This window comes from Equus quagga, chromosome 5 (assembly GCF_021613505.1).
Source record: "Equus quagga isolate Etosha38 chromosome 5, UCLA_HA_Equagga_1.0, whole genome shotgun sequence".
Taxonomy (NCBI): domain Eukaryota; kingdom Metazoa; phylum Chordata; class Mammalia; order Perissodactyla; family Equidae; genus Equus; species Equus quagga.
Window position 1 is genome coordinate 123775838 of NC_060271.1, and position 13394 is coordinate 123789231.

General features: G+C 49.3%; 1 long non-coding RNA gene across 1 annotated transcript; it reads left to right on the forward strand.

Moving 5' to 3' along the window:
* The first annotated feature begins 5212 nt into the window (after positions 1-5212).
* Positions 5213-12631, forward strand: LOC124240088 (uncharacterized). Its single transcript, XR_006888767.1, has 3 exons — positions 5213-5424; positions 9118-9188; positions 11172-12631. It is a non-coding gene; the product is annotated as an uncharacterized LOC124240088 (long non-coding RNA).
* Positions 12632-13394: the final 763 nt, after the last annotated feature.

Genomic DNA, 13394 nt, shown 5'->3' on the forward strand with positions numbered 1-13394 from the left:
TCCCCGGCGCACGCGGAACTCCAGAGCCCCGCCCAGGGCCGTGACCCGGGGCCGCCCGGGCGGCTCCCCCAGGACGCGGCTAAACTCTTGGCCAAAAGGCGGTACTCACGTGGCGGAAGGGAAACTGCATTAAAAAAAGAACGAAAACTCCGCGGAGCCGCAGCGGCGCCTCTCCCAAAAGTATTACTTTTTCTATTGTTATTTTATACATTTTCTTTGTTAATTTTTTTTTCTTTGACCATATAAGCTTGTAACTCTGACTGCGGAGAGAGAGGGGAGAGCAAAAGAAGTTTTCTGCGCGTTGGCAGCTTCCAACCCCTCCTCCCGCCCCCTCCCCACGCTCGGGAGCCTGCAAAAGTGTAATCCGTGTATCTGCTTCAGCCGCCCGGCCCTGGGGCCGCGGGCCCGGGAGCGCCCCCTCCCAGCTTTGGCCGCGCTGCCGGCCAGGGGCTCTCAGCTCCGGGGCCCCGGGGATCCAGGGGCCCGGCCTCCGGCTCCCCTGCTCCGCCGCCCGTCACCGCGTGCGAGCAGCCGGCGAGGAGCAGGGCGGTGTATTGCGATTGGCACTTTATGCTGACCATCGGTAACGGACATTTATCACTGGAGTTTTTTTTTAATATTAAATAAACGGTTATTTTACAGGCATTGCAGGATGGGTAATTTCCCTCCCCAACGCAGGAAACTGGGCGGCTCCTTTCTTTGAGAGGAGCAGGTTTCTGTGCCCTTCTCCAACCTGTCCCACTCTCTGAACCTCTGCCTTATGGGGGTGCCAGGGTTGGGATGGGTGGAGAATCCCCGTCTCTCTTGGTGTTAGTCGCCTTCGGGCCCCACCCATGTTTATTTTCGTCCTTGTGTCCTCCGCTTTGGTCTCAGGGGCTCAGTCTCCCCACTGCTCACCTCCAAAAGGCTGCGGGCTTACAGAGAAGCCGAGCCCGAGGCCAGTCAATCGGCCGTGAGAAATGCCAGCGTCTCCGGGGGGGCCGGGGTCACTTAGGGTCCACTAAAGGAACAGAATGTCACCCACCTCCCCCAGCCAAAGGACTCCTTACTGGCCTCTTGCTTCTGCTTTGGGGTGGGAAGGACGCGCCCTCACAGACAGCCTCAGACTAGTTATAGTCCCCCTGTCGCCTGATCCCCAATACCCGGCTGCAAATATGTAATCACCGCTGCCTTCCCAAAGCCCCAAACCTCCATCCCTTCCTCTGCTAGGATCCCTCAGACATAGTTCTCTGGCCTGGGGCTTGTCCCCTGGCGGAGCGCGGCTCCATGCTTGCGAAGATTCCCTACAGTTTTACAGCCTTGTCAGGAATGGCGGGGGCGGGCGCCCTGGGAGGCCCGGGCAGTTTAGCAGGAGAAATCTGAGTCCTCCCTCCACAAGTTGAACCTTCCCCGGGGCGTCTAGTTTTCCCACAATTAAAGGCCAGGCCGCCGGGGGCTCTCCTGCTTGGGGCGGGCGGGGCTCCCCCAGCTCCCGCGCTCTGACCGCGGGGCGGCGCAGCCGGTGGCACCCGCGGCCGTTCCCAAGCCGAGCGCGGCCGCCCGGGCTTCTGTGCCCGGCGCTCGGCGGCCGCGGAGATGGCCGGGCCGAGCTTCCCCGAAACCGGGACTCAAAAATCCCAGCCTCAGGCAGGAGAAAGCGGGCTGGGGCTCTAGGAGTTAAAATGCTCTAGCCTTTCGCTGCGCCACCCCCCACCTCCTCCGGGAACGCCTCCTGGCCCTGTGCGGGCTTGAACACTGCAGTCCGGGAACCCAACTTGTCACCGTGGCCTCGGCTGGGCCAGCGCGGATGAGCCCCGCCCTCTGCGTTCGGAGCCGCGCTGCCCCCTGCTGGACAGACCTGGAGGGGCGGCCCGGGCCTCCAAGCACCTCACCGTGTCCTGCCTGCAACCCCCAGTCATTCTCGGCTGCAGCCTCTCTGGGTCACTCATGTAGATATGTGGTCTCGCTCTCAGAACCGTCTTGACTGGTTCCAGGGCCCACTGCGAATGGGGGGCAGGGCGCTGCCAGGTTTGGACCGATCTGTAGGATCTTGGCTGCTCAGGCAAGATCCCAATCCCTCTTTCACCCGGGTGCGTGAAGACATGCCCCAGGAGAGAACAGGATGTGACCTCCAGGTGCACGCAGGGAGGGTTAGTCAGTGGGTTTGGGGCTTCGACGGCTTGGTCCCAGACAGCGCAGGCCGTGGTGTCTGAGCTTGGCCATGGCTTGTGTAGGGCTGATGGCATGAGCCAAGTCGGTGAGGTTGGGGGATGTGGTGGTTACAAGACGACGAGAGCACGTGAGTACACACACACACACACACAGTCGCTATGGAGAGCTTTGGGCACCTCTCAGGACCCCAGAGAGAGAGCCCCACCCAGTCCCTTTGCTCTTTCTGGGATTCCACCTTTCCCAGGGATTGCCCATCTCTTCTCTCACATTCCCATTTCTCACTCCCTCAGGACACATAGTGCCTCTGCGGTTAGCCAGGCCTCAAGGACGTCGCATAGGCTTCGAAATGAGGAGATTTGCGGGGGAGGTTTTTCCTTTCTGGCCCACCCCACCTCTGGTACCACGAATCCCCGCCCTCCCACCCCTAAACCCTTCAACTTGGAGACTTTCAATACCAGTGTGCATTCTTGGAAGAATGGGTTCCCAGCGCAGAGTTTCTGGAAAGTGGTAGGGAGTGGGGCAGAGTGCTGCCCGGAGACCTCCAGCCCACTCACAATGCCTCTGCCTTGGCTTGCTCTACCCACAACTGCTATCATCCTGTGGACGCAGAAGGCACTTCTCAGCGTAGCTCGTTGCGGTCTATACTCGTGATTGGTGATTTCAAACATTGTGCAAAAATAGCAACTGCCAGTGAGAGGGTAGGCCAGGGACGCAGGCTACCAGACCTCACACAGTCTACAATTCCCGGGCGACACGTTTGGGGAAAGTTTCTCGCTCATACGCATTGTTGGTCGCACGAAAAGGGCAATGACAAGGCAGAAACGCTGAGTGGGTTTTCTTGCCTGCACACTCTGCAGGGGCCAACTTTTTCCCCGCTACACCCCTAGAAAGTCCTATCCCCCCTCCTTCCGTCTCGGGGCAGGTTTTCGGGAGAGAAAGAGGCCAGTGGCGCTGGCGCGCCGGAGTTCAGCTGGGGCCCTTCCCAAAGCTGCTCGGCCTGCGGTTCGTGCGCAAGGGTTGGGGGTGGGGGAGCTACCCGGCTGGACTTCTCTGCAGGACGGGTAGAAGGCGCGAGAGACTCTCGGCGTAGCCTGGAGCTTCCCGGTGCTCGCTCTGGGAAGAGATCAGGAGTGCCCCGGGGAAAGGACAGCCCGCAGGGGCTTCGCCCTAGGAGAGAGGTTAAGGCTCCGCCGCCTCCTTCTGGAACGTAGCTAGGGGTTTGGGCGCAAGAGGCGACGTTTTCCTGCGGACGTCCCTGCCGCAGGATTCAGGGCTCGCATAAGGTCGTGGAGAGGAGGAGGGAGAAACGCATTGGCATGGTCTAGGGCGCCCTGACGTCACCTCAACTCCAAGAACGTGGGACCTGTTGCCTGTTATATCAAACCCGCCCCCTGTCCCTCCCCCTGAGGAATCTCGGTGTCCGGAGAGCCGGCTCAAAGGCGTCCCATCCCACCTCCCAGAGGACTACGGCGCTGTGACGTCACGGCATCCTCCCGCGGACACAGTGACGTTACACAGGCCTTTGGCAAGAGCGCAAGGGCTCCGCGACGTCTACAGCGGTTTCTCATTTACGTAGTTCTATGACATCGCAGATGGGCCTCGCCTGGAGCGGTGACACCACGGCTCCCACATTTCCCGGTCCCGCCCCCACGAATCCTGCCCATAGAGGCGCCAAGAATCAGTTCGTCCCCACCGACAGGATCTGCAGGTCCGAAGCGCTGGCAGGAGGCCTGACTGAGGGAGTGTGCCCGGCAGCGTCCCCCTCCGGAATCTGGTGCCTTGGAACTGTCTCCCTGCCGGCGGGGTTTCAGGGCATCAGCGGCCCCGGGATACTAGCCCCGCCCACGGGTCCTACCCCACCCACCCACTTCCCCGCCCATTGCGCAAGCTCCGCGCGCAGGCGCAGATGGAACTCGCTGCCCGGAGCTGCGGGTGCTGGAGCGCGTGGTCCGGCGGCAGGCTCGGGGAATCGCTGAAGTTTTCGGTGTCCCGCTTTCCGGGATTGCAAACTCAGGGTAACGCTAGCCCGGCGGGCGCGTCCGGCAGTCGGCGTATGTAAGCGCTAGAGATGCAGACGAGGAAGAGGACAGCTCCGGGTTAATGCGGGCTGGAGACCCTTGGAGTCACTGTGGCGTCTCGAATCCACACAGCCGTGGTCCGACGGAGGTCCCTGGGATTGCAGCCGGCAGGGGTGGTGTGGCCAGGCCCTGCCCTAGATCAGGAAGTCCAGTGTGGCCTCAGTCATTTTGGGCAGGGTCTCTGAGGCAGAGGTCTTGGGCCCCAGCCTGGCGGGGCTCTTAGAGGCACAGGCGTGGTCACTCTTGTTACCCGTTCAGCCCGGCTTTCTGGGCCGCCGCTGGTGCCAAAATGATAGTTGGGGCCAGTTTGCATGTTTCAGATGAAAAATCCACTGCTGGCGTGAATGTTAGGTAGAGGTCAAACCTTATGTCAGTGGCAGAGGAAGAATTAGAAGCTGTGTTTCCTTTGTGGCAAGAGGCCAGCAGATCCATTTCTAGCTTTTCCTGCTACTTAGAAACTTTGGGAAAGTCCCGCACTTCTCCGAGCCTCAGTTTTCTTCCTACTGTGGGGATAATATTTTGCCCACTTACCTCGTTCAGTTGATGTAGAGGTCAAAGTCATCCATATTTTCTCAGTCATTTGTTTACTTGAACCAAAAACTGGACCCTCATGTTTTCTAGAATAACTGCTCTTTATGAAGCACAGTGTAAGAGTATTACTAGTCATGCTTCTCTGAGCATCCTGAAGTAGCCTGCCTCCCAAGCTGCGTTATTCCTAGGAGAATCTTCCCCCATCTTCACTTTATCATAACCCAGGGATCTTGAAATGGGGTGGAAGAAGGACGTCACTTGCACTGGTGGTCTTTTTCTTTTTTTGATTTTTTTTTTAAGATTGGTTCTGAGCTAACATCTGTTGCCAAGCTTCTTTTTTTTTCTTCTTCTCCCCAAAGCCCCCCAGTACATAGTTGTATATTCTAGCTGTAGGTCCTTCTAGTTCTGTTATGCGGGATGCGCCTCAACATGGCTTGATGAGTGGTGCTAGGTCCAAGCCTAGACTCCGAACTGACGGCAAAGCCCTGGGCCACCGAAGCGGAGCCCCGAACTTGACCACTTGGCCACCAGGCTGGCCCCACGGTGGTCTTCTTGAAGCCTCCTGGAAAACAGGAGAGAAGCTTTTTAACTCCATGGAGACCAATGGATTAATCAGTTCAAAGATTATTATGTGTGGTTGAGAGAGGAAGTCGGGTGACAGAATGTAAGTGCCCTACTCACCACTGCTTTGTGGCGTATGCCTAGGGAGAAAAAAAACAACCTGGGGCAGGGTTGGGGCAGGGGCAGGGGCCTATGTCTGTGGCAAGTGTGACTGCATAGGTTGTAGAGGGTCTTCCACTCTGCAAACACCGGCCTGCAGAGTGAAAGGCGCCCTGCTATAATCTCCTTCAGAGATGTCCTTTCTTTGACCTGTGCTAGGACGTCCTGGGCTGAAGAAAGCTGGTCACACAATGCTATTTCATGGACACATCCGCAGGAATGCTCTTCTCACTCGGCCACCAGAGCCCCGGCTATCTGCTGCCACTTTTCGCCGTTTTTCCTGGCCAATGCTAGTTCCAGTTCCAGCAATGAGACTATGGAAGGACTAACCCGGAAAAGTGGGATAGATGGATGAATGGGTTGAAAGTTTTGTTTCTCTTTTCCAAACACTGAGCTGGCTCTTAGCAGCTCCGCCATCTCCGGGGAGATATAAAGCATAATTAATTTACTTTCAGTGTTTGGTTTGATTGAGCTCTCTTGCTAGTGAGATAAGATAAGGAGTTTTGTCATGACAAGGGCAGGAATGGATTGCTCTTTGTCATTTGCAGGAGTGGGTGCCACTTGGAGCCTGTAGGTAGATGGTGCCACGGGATGAGAAATTTTACTGGGGATGTGGAAGAAAGCTTGAGGAGATGGGGCAGGAATGGCTAGATCCTTTTCCTTTCAAAGGACCAGAGAGGGAAAACAAGCTTCCAGAGAAATGGAGCTTTGCCTTAAATAATGAGATTTACTTGGGAGATTGGTCCCTTTCTTATTACTCTGAGCCAAAAGCTGTGCATCAGAGTCCAGAGTATCTTCAGTATCTCACACCATGCATAGCTCCTTCTGTGGGTCAGCATCAGGCCAAGAACCAGAGCAGGCATGGTGCTGTAGCTCTCAGGAACAGTCTCGATGGCCTGGTCATTGGAGAGATCGGCCAACACGAAATATTTGAGCAGAAACACTCTAGGGTGGGTGCGGCAGCTTGAAGAGTTCTTGTTAACTGTTACAAGATCCGTGTATCAAAAGATTCATCTTTTTAATTATAAGATTCATATCTTCTATATTGTTTTTAATTTTTCAATTTGTTCTTAACTTGGGACTTTAGTATGTTAAAAACTCCCACTATGATGGGAGAATTGTTTTTTTGTGGTAGTTCTATTAGTCATATACATAATACATATATATTCCCAAAATATAAATATATTCCCCAAATATGTGTATAATCCCAAATTCATTTGGCTTTTCACCATCATCACCAATTACCCATTTAGATTCCATGATTACTGTTTTACTGTACTTGCTTTATCACATATCTATCCATTAATCCATCCTTCCAACTTTTTAAAATGAAAATTTACTAACATACAGGATAACTGAAAGACTAGTAGAAGGAACACCCTCATATTTTTCTCATCAATTGAGTCATCAGTGGACAACTCTTTGTAATATTTGTTTCTGTCTACTTTTCTCCTTGAACCCTTTGACGTTTAGTTCCAGACTTCATCCCTAAATACTTCAACACACATCTGTTGGGAATAAAGACATTATTCTACATAACCACACCATTATTATCACACCAAAGCAAATTGACAATAACTTTATCTCATCTAATATCATCGAATCTGCCATCAATATTCAAATTTCCCCAAATTTTCCAACCTTTTGAATTTTTAAAAATCAGAATCCAGTCAAATTAGATTTTCACATTTCATTTGCTTCTTTAGGGTCTTTTAATCTAAAACAGTTCTTGTTTTTTACAAAAACTTTATTTTGAAGTAATTATAGATTTACAGGAAATTGCAAAGATCATACAGAGAGAGGTTCCATGTACCTTTCACTCAGTTTTTCCCAATAGTTGCATCTTGTATAATGATAATACAGTGTCATAATCAGAATATTGATATTGGTACAATGTGTGTGTAGTTTTACGCTATTTTTTCATGAAAATAGCAATAAGAATAGATTCCTGTAGCCAGGATTACAATGAAGATACAGAACTGTATCATCACTGCAAAGATCTGCTGGTGTCAGTGTTTTACCAGTTTGAGTGAACATCAAAATCTTGTCTCCTTTTATGGACTGAATGTTTGTGTCCCCCCCGCAATGCCTATGTTGAAATCCTAACCCCCATGTGATGGTATTAGGAAATGGAGCCTTTGAGAAGTAGTTAGGTGATGGAGGTGGAGCCCTCATGAGTGGCATTGGTGCCCTTACAAAAGAATTATGAGAGAACTTGCTTCCTCTCTCTGTTCTCCATCATGTGAGGAACAGCAAGTAGACTGCCTTCTACAAACCAGGAAGACAAGCGTCACCAGATGCTGGATCTGCTGACACCTTGATCTTGGACTTCCAGCTTCCAGAACTGTGAGAAGTAAATGTGTGTTGTTTAAGCCAACGAGCCTATGGTATTGTGGTATAGCAGTCTGGACTGACGAAGATACCTCCATTTAAGCTCTTTTATCCTCTCTGTTTATGACATAATAGTCTTAAATATTTCCTCTACATACATTGAGATCCAAGTCAGACAACGCTATACTTTTTGCTTCGACCATCAAGGGTAATTTGGACAACTCAAGAGGAGAGGGAAAGTCTATTGTATTTAGCCACGGTTTTGCTTTTTCCATCGTTCTTTCTTTCTTCCTGCTGTCCCAAGTTTCTTTGTTATCATTTCCTTTCTGTTTTGAGAACTTTTTTTAGCCATTATTTTAGGGTAGGTCTAAAATGGGTAGCTGATGAAAAATTCTCTTCGTTTTCCTTCATCTAAGAAAGTCTTTATTTTTCCTTCATTCCTGGAGGCTAATTTCACCTGGTACAGAATTCTGGGTTGACAGTTCTTTATTTTCAGCACTTGAAAAATGTGCTACTGCATTCTAGCTTCCATGGTTTCTGATGAGAAATCTACTGTCATTTGAATTGTTTTTCTCCTATATGTAAGGTGTCATTTCTCTTTTGCTGCCTTCAAGATGTTTTCTTTGTCTTTAATTTTCAGAAGTTTGATTAAGATGGTTCTTTGTATGGATTTCTTTGGGTTTATCCATTTTGGGGTTTCCTCAGATTTTTAAATCTATAGGTTTGTGTCTTTTTCCATATTTGAAAAAATTTCAGCCATTATTTCTCTTGTATATTTGAAAAATGTTCAGCTATAATTTCTCCAAATACTTTTTTCAGCTCCACTGTCTTTATCCTCTATTTCTTGGACTCCAGTGACACAAATATTACAACTTTTCTTATAGTCCTACAGGTGTTTAGGTTCTGTTCACTTTTTTCAGTCTATTTTCTCTTTGTTGTTCAGTTTGGGTGATTTCTATTGTTCTGTCTTCCAGTTGACTAATGCTTTCCTATGTCCCCTTCAGTCTGCTGTTGAGGCTTTTAAAAATTTCAGTGATCCTATTTTTTAAATTCTAAAGCTTCCATATGGTTTTTAAAATATATATATTCTGTTTCTTTGCTGCGACTTTCTACTTTTCAGTTGTTTCCAGGGTTTGTAATTGCTCATTGAAGTATTTTTATGATGGCTGCTTTAAAATTCTTGTTAATAATTCCAACATCTGTGTCATCTTGATGTTGATGTCTGTTGATTATCTTTCCTCTTTCAAGTTAAGATTTTTCTACTTCTTGGTCTGACATATGACTTCTGATTGTTTCTCACTTTTAGGAAATATGCTGAAGCATGTGGGCATTCTGACTTGTCCCAGAAGCACAATAAGTAAACCAGCTGCTCTCAAAGTAAGAACAATTACTGAAACACAAATGTTGAAATAATGAGCACAAAGGTTTGAATGGTAAATATTTATTTCTAGAGAAACAATGAAGGCAAACTCATTTCCAGTTTCAGAGGAAGAGGGCCCAGTAGTAGTTAGACCACACCAACCATATTGCTGAGTTAAGATGGAAGTTCCTGCATAAGGCCATCTGTAGGAGACAAGAGGTCCTGCTGCCACCCCCATGGTGGCAGGATGTCTCCTTCCATCTATGGGCTGGTTCTTAGTTGTGGCAAAGAACAAACACAGAATCCCTGCAGATTTTATCTTCCATTCATAATCTTCAGAATCTGAAATTAGGGAGTGAGCCAAAGCTAGGTATTACATAAGCTTTAGCTGGGGATATTAAGGCCGTTTCACAATTGGCTGCAAAGCGCATTTTTGACTGGCAGAAAAAATATGAAGCAATGTTTAGAGTTTTCTTTATGTGTCTAATATTGGTTTATTTCCTTGCCATATAAATCACTCTGAGCAGCACTATAAGAACGAGCCAGGAGGGCATGGAGCATGAGTATCGGTGAGGATGTGTTAGCGTAGCCTCTGAAGAAGCTGGGTGAAATCCATTTGGCCCTTCCCAGCCTGTTGCTTTCATTGTTTGTCACGATAGCCTGATCATCCTTGGCCTGCTTGGCTGGCACCAGGTTCTTCGAGGTGCCCAGAAAACCCCCAGGTAAATGTGCAGTCAGAAAGTTGAGTGCACAGCTGGCTTTGTGCCTCATGGGGCCCTTGGGGTACACTCTGCTCTGGTCTAGGAGGCATGCCTCTGGGTCAGGAACAGAAACCGCCTTACTAGAAAGCCCTCCTGTTGGCAGGGTGATTTCAGAGGCGCCTATCAGCGTCTTCCTTCCTTTGAAAATAAACAAACCCTCACCTGCTCCCCAGGGGCCTAGGTCCCTCACTTTCTCATGAGAACCCTTCATTTCTCAGTGCGAGCTGACATTTAGAACGCAGACCCGGGGGAGGAGATATTCTGTAGAACTTCCATTTATTGAGTCCTTACCACATACAAAGCACCGTCTGAGAGGTTGACATCTATGGATATTTTTCTTCTCATTTTTCAGATGAGGAAACAGTGGTTCAGAATATACGTTAGCACAAGGTGACAAAGTATGTCTTAGAACCAGGCCTTGGGATTGGGGTTCTTTGGTCTCCAAAGTCCCTGCACTGTGCTAGGGCCTCCCTGCAGCTGAGATTCATGGAGGGGAGGCCCCACCCAGAAGAGAAGAAGGACGAGGAGCGCTGGGCTTTAGCCCTTCCTGGGAAGGAGGGAGCAGCTGGAGAGGTGGGCTGAGAAAGCTTTGGGCCTCCCAAGGTGTGCTGAGCACAGGCCCAGGAATGACGAAGGCTGGGGTCCTAGCCTCGACCTCTAGGCACAAGGCAGATGCTCTCCTTCTGCTCCGTGGGGTGACCTGTCAAGGTCTCGTCTCAGGATGGAGCCCCTTCTGGGCAAGGGGGAGCAGGTGCGTGTGGCCATGCACTAGGGCTCTCATGCCTCTGCCTGGCAGGAGAGGGTGCGGCTTGTCTGAGACAGCAGTGTGGTGTGTAAGATGTTCTTCTGTGATTCTGTTCATTTCACCGTCTAGAGTGTAAGCTTGTGAGCCTGAATAATGTTGGCACACCTAAGCTGGGCATGTCAAGGGCGGACAGCAGAGTAGAGAGGGAGGCCTCAGATGGCTCCCTGGGGGCTGTCCTGATGGGACATGGCTAAGACTTTCCACTGCCCTTTAGAGGTTCATCTTGCAGGCAAGGCGCCAATGATCAGTGTGGCTGAAATCCAGCTGGAGAAGGCAGAAAAGTGGCTTAGGTCATCCAGACTAGACTTTTTGGGATATGGCCTCAGACTCTCTCACCTTCACTTTCTGCTCCAGGGGTCTGTCCCATGTGCTTCTACAGAAATCTCAATCATAACACTTCTGACACTGTATCCCAATTGTCTCTTTACTTACAGATTGCAGGCTCCTTGAGGACACCGGCCAGTTCTGCTGGTCTCAGCATTCCCAGTGTCTTCTGTGGCACCTGAGCCTGAGGAGATTTTCCTAGCTAAGGTGGAACTCAGAGCAAAGCCTTGGCCCGATTATAAGTACGAGGAAGACTTCCTGGGCAATGGAGAGAAGTAGGCAACTGGCTAACTGTGTTTCTTGGAAAAGTCTCCTTCTGATCATCTGGGCTGTGAATGAGGACCCTGTGGGTAAACTGGAGTAGAAGGAACTGTCTCCTGCTGCCTGTCCCCTGGCTCCAGCTGGAGTGATGGGGCCTGGCTCAAAGGGACTGTTTCAGAAAGGGAGCAGCAACCTTGCTCTGGAACAAATCCTGTATTGCTTTTGCAAATAATTATAATCCACTAGCATGAAGGCTGTACCTTTTATTTCCATGCTACCTTGTGTTTAAAATGAAAGAGTTAAAATGAAACCCCTGAAAATTTAGAAGGCAAATAAAGCAATCCTGCTAATTTAATGAAGACCAAGCTGTAAATGTAGCTTTTATGGAGTGTCAACCACTCACTGAGGAGCCTGGTAGCCAGAGGGAAAGGAGGGGAAGGGGTGTGCTATGACTCATCCCAAGAGGCTGGAGCTGTTTCCAGTTTTCTATAGCATGTAGGCCTTCTAAAGAGAAGGGGAGCTCTTCTATTAAGAAACCATCCAGAAACCTCAGCCTTGTGAATTTTCCCTTCAACTTGCCTTGTTTACCTTCTCCATGATGAGACTGGAGGAATGACACAGCTGTCAGAAAGCACTCATCCCTCTGGGTTGGTGAACGTTTCCCTCTGGTACCTCTGTGCCAGGGGGTCCGTATTGAAGACAAGCTTCTGTCCAGTGGCCTCTGTGGTATGTGGCCTATCTACAAAGCTAGTCAGAACGCAAGGCAGGGAGGGCCAGCCTCTCCTTCCGGACGTCCTTTCAGTAATCCCCTTGTCACAGCCACCTCCGAAGGCTGCTCACCCTGACAGAGGGGATGTGATGGGCAGCCTGTCAAATAGATTGTGAGTGCATTAGCAGGATTAGCAGTGAAGGCTAATATTGCAGCATTTCCAAAGTTCATTCACAGCATCTGAGACCGGGCTGCTCAGCTGCCAAATTGGGCAGGCGCAGGCTTCAGAATTAATGTCACATCTGGGACTGGCCCTGAAGTGGTCAGAGGCACAACAGTTCCATTGTGTTTGACTTGTGTTTATGTATTTTTATTCCACAACAGAGCTTAACTTATAACATTAGTCAAAAGATACCGTCTAAGTGTTCTTTTCCATCTTGTTGATAAACTAGCTGAAATACATTAGCAGCCCCTCCAAACCAGATGCTTTGTTCTTGGCAGTTGCTGAAGAATTGCTGATTTTATTTCTGCTTATTAAAGCAATATACCCTCATTTTGGAAAAATTGGATCAGAAAAGTATAAGGGAGAAATTTAAAATACTTAATCCTTTCACCAGATATTACCTCTAATGCCATTTTAATGTATTTTCACGCAGTCTTTCTTCTATGCATAGATAGTAAACAAAATTGTGATTATATTGTGTATTTAGTTTTATTTCCTTTAAAAAAAAACCAGAGCCAGCCCTGATGGCCTAGTGGTTAAAGTTTGGTGTGTTCTGCTTTGGCGGCTCGCGTTGCCTACCCCGGCGTGGAACCACACCACTTGTCTTTTAGTAACTATGCTGGGGCTTTAGGGGGAGAAAGGGAAGAAAGAAGGTGGAAGACTGGCAACGGATGTTAGCTTAGGGTGAATCTTCCCCTCAAAAAAGAAAAAAAAATTCTAACCCCCCCCAAAACCCCCAAATGTTATATCATAAACATTTGCCAATTTTCTTGCACTTTTAATGATAACATCTATGAACTATTTTATGTGAATATATTTGCATTAGTTTTCTACGAATATACAACAAATTAGCACAAACTCAGCAACTTAGAACAGCACCCCTTTATGAGCTCACAGCTCTGTGGGTCAGATGTCTCGCATAGCGTGGTTGGGGGCTCTGCTCAAGTCTTCTGGGCCAGCATCACAGTATCAGCTGGGCCAAGTTCACCTCTGTAGGCTTTGGGAAGAATCACTTCCAAGTTCATTTTTGTTGGCAGAATTCAGTTCCTTGAGATCGTAAGGCTGGGGTCCTCTTGTCCTTGCTGGTTGTTAGGGGAAGTCTACTCTTAGCAGCTGGAGGCCCTTATCTTCCATGACGTG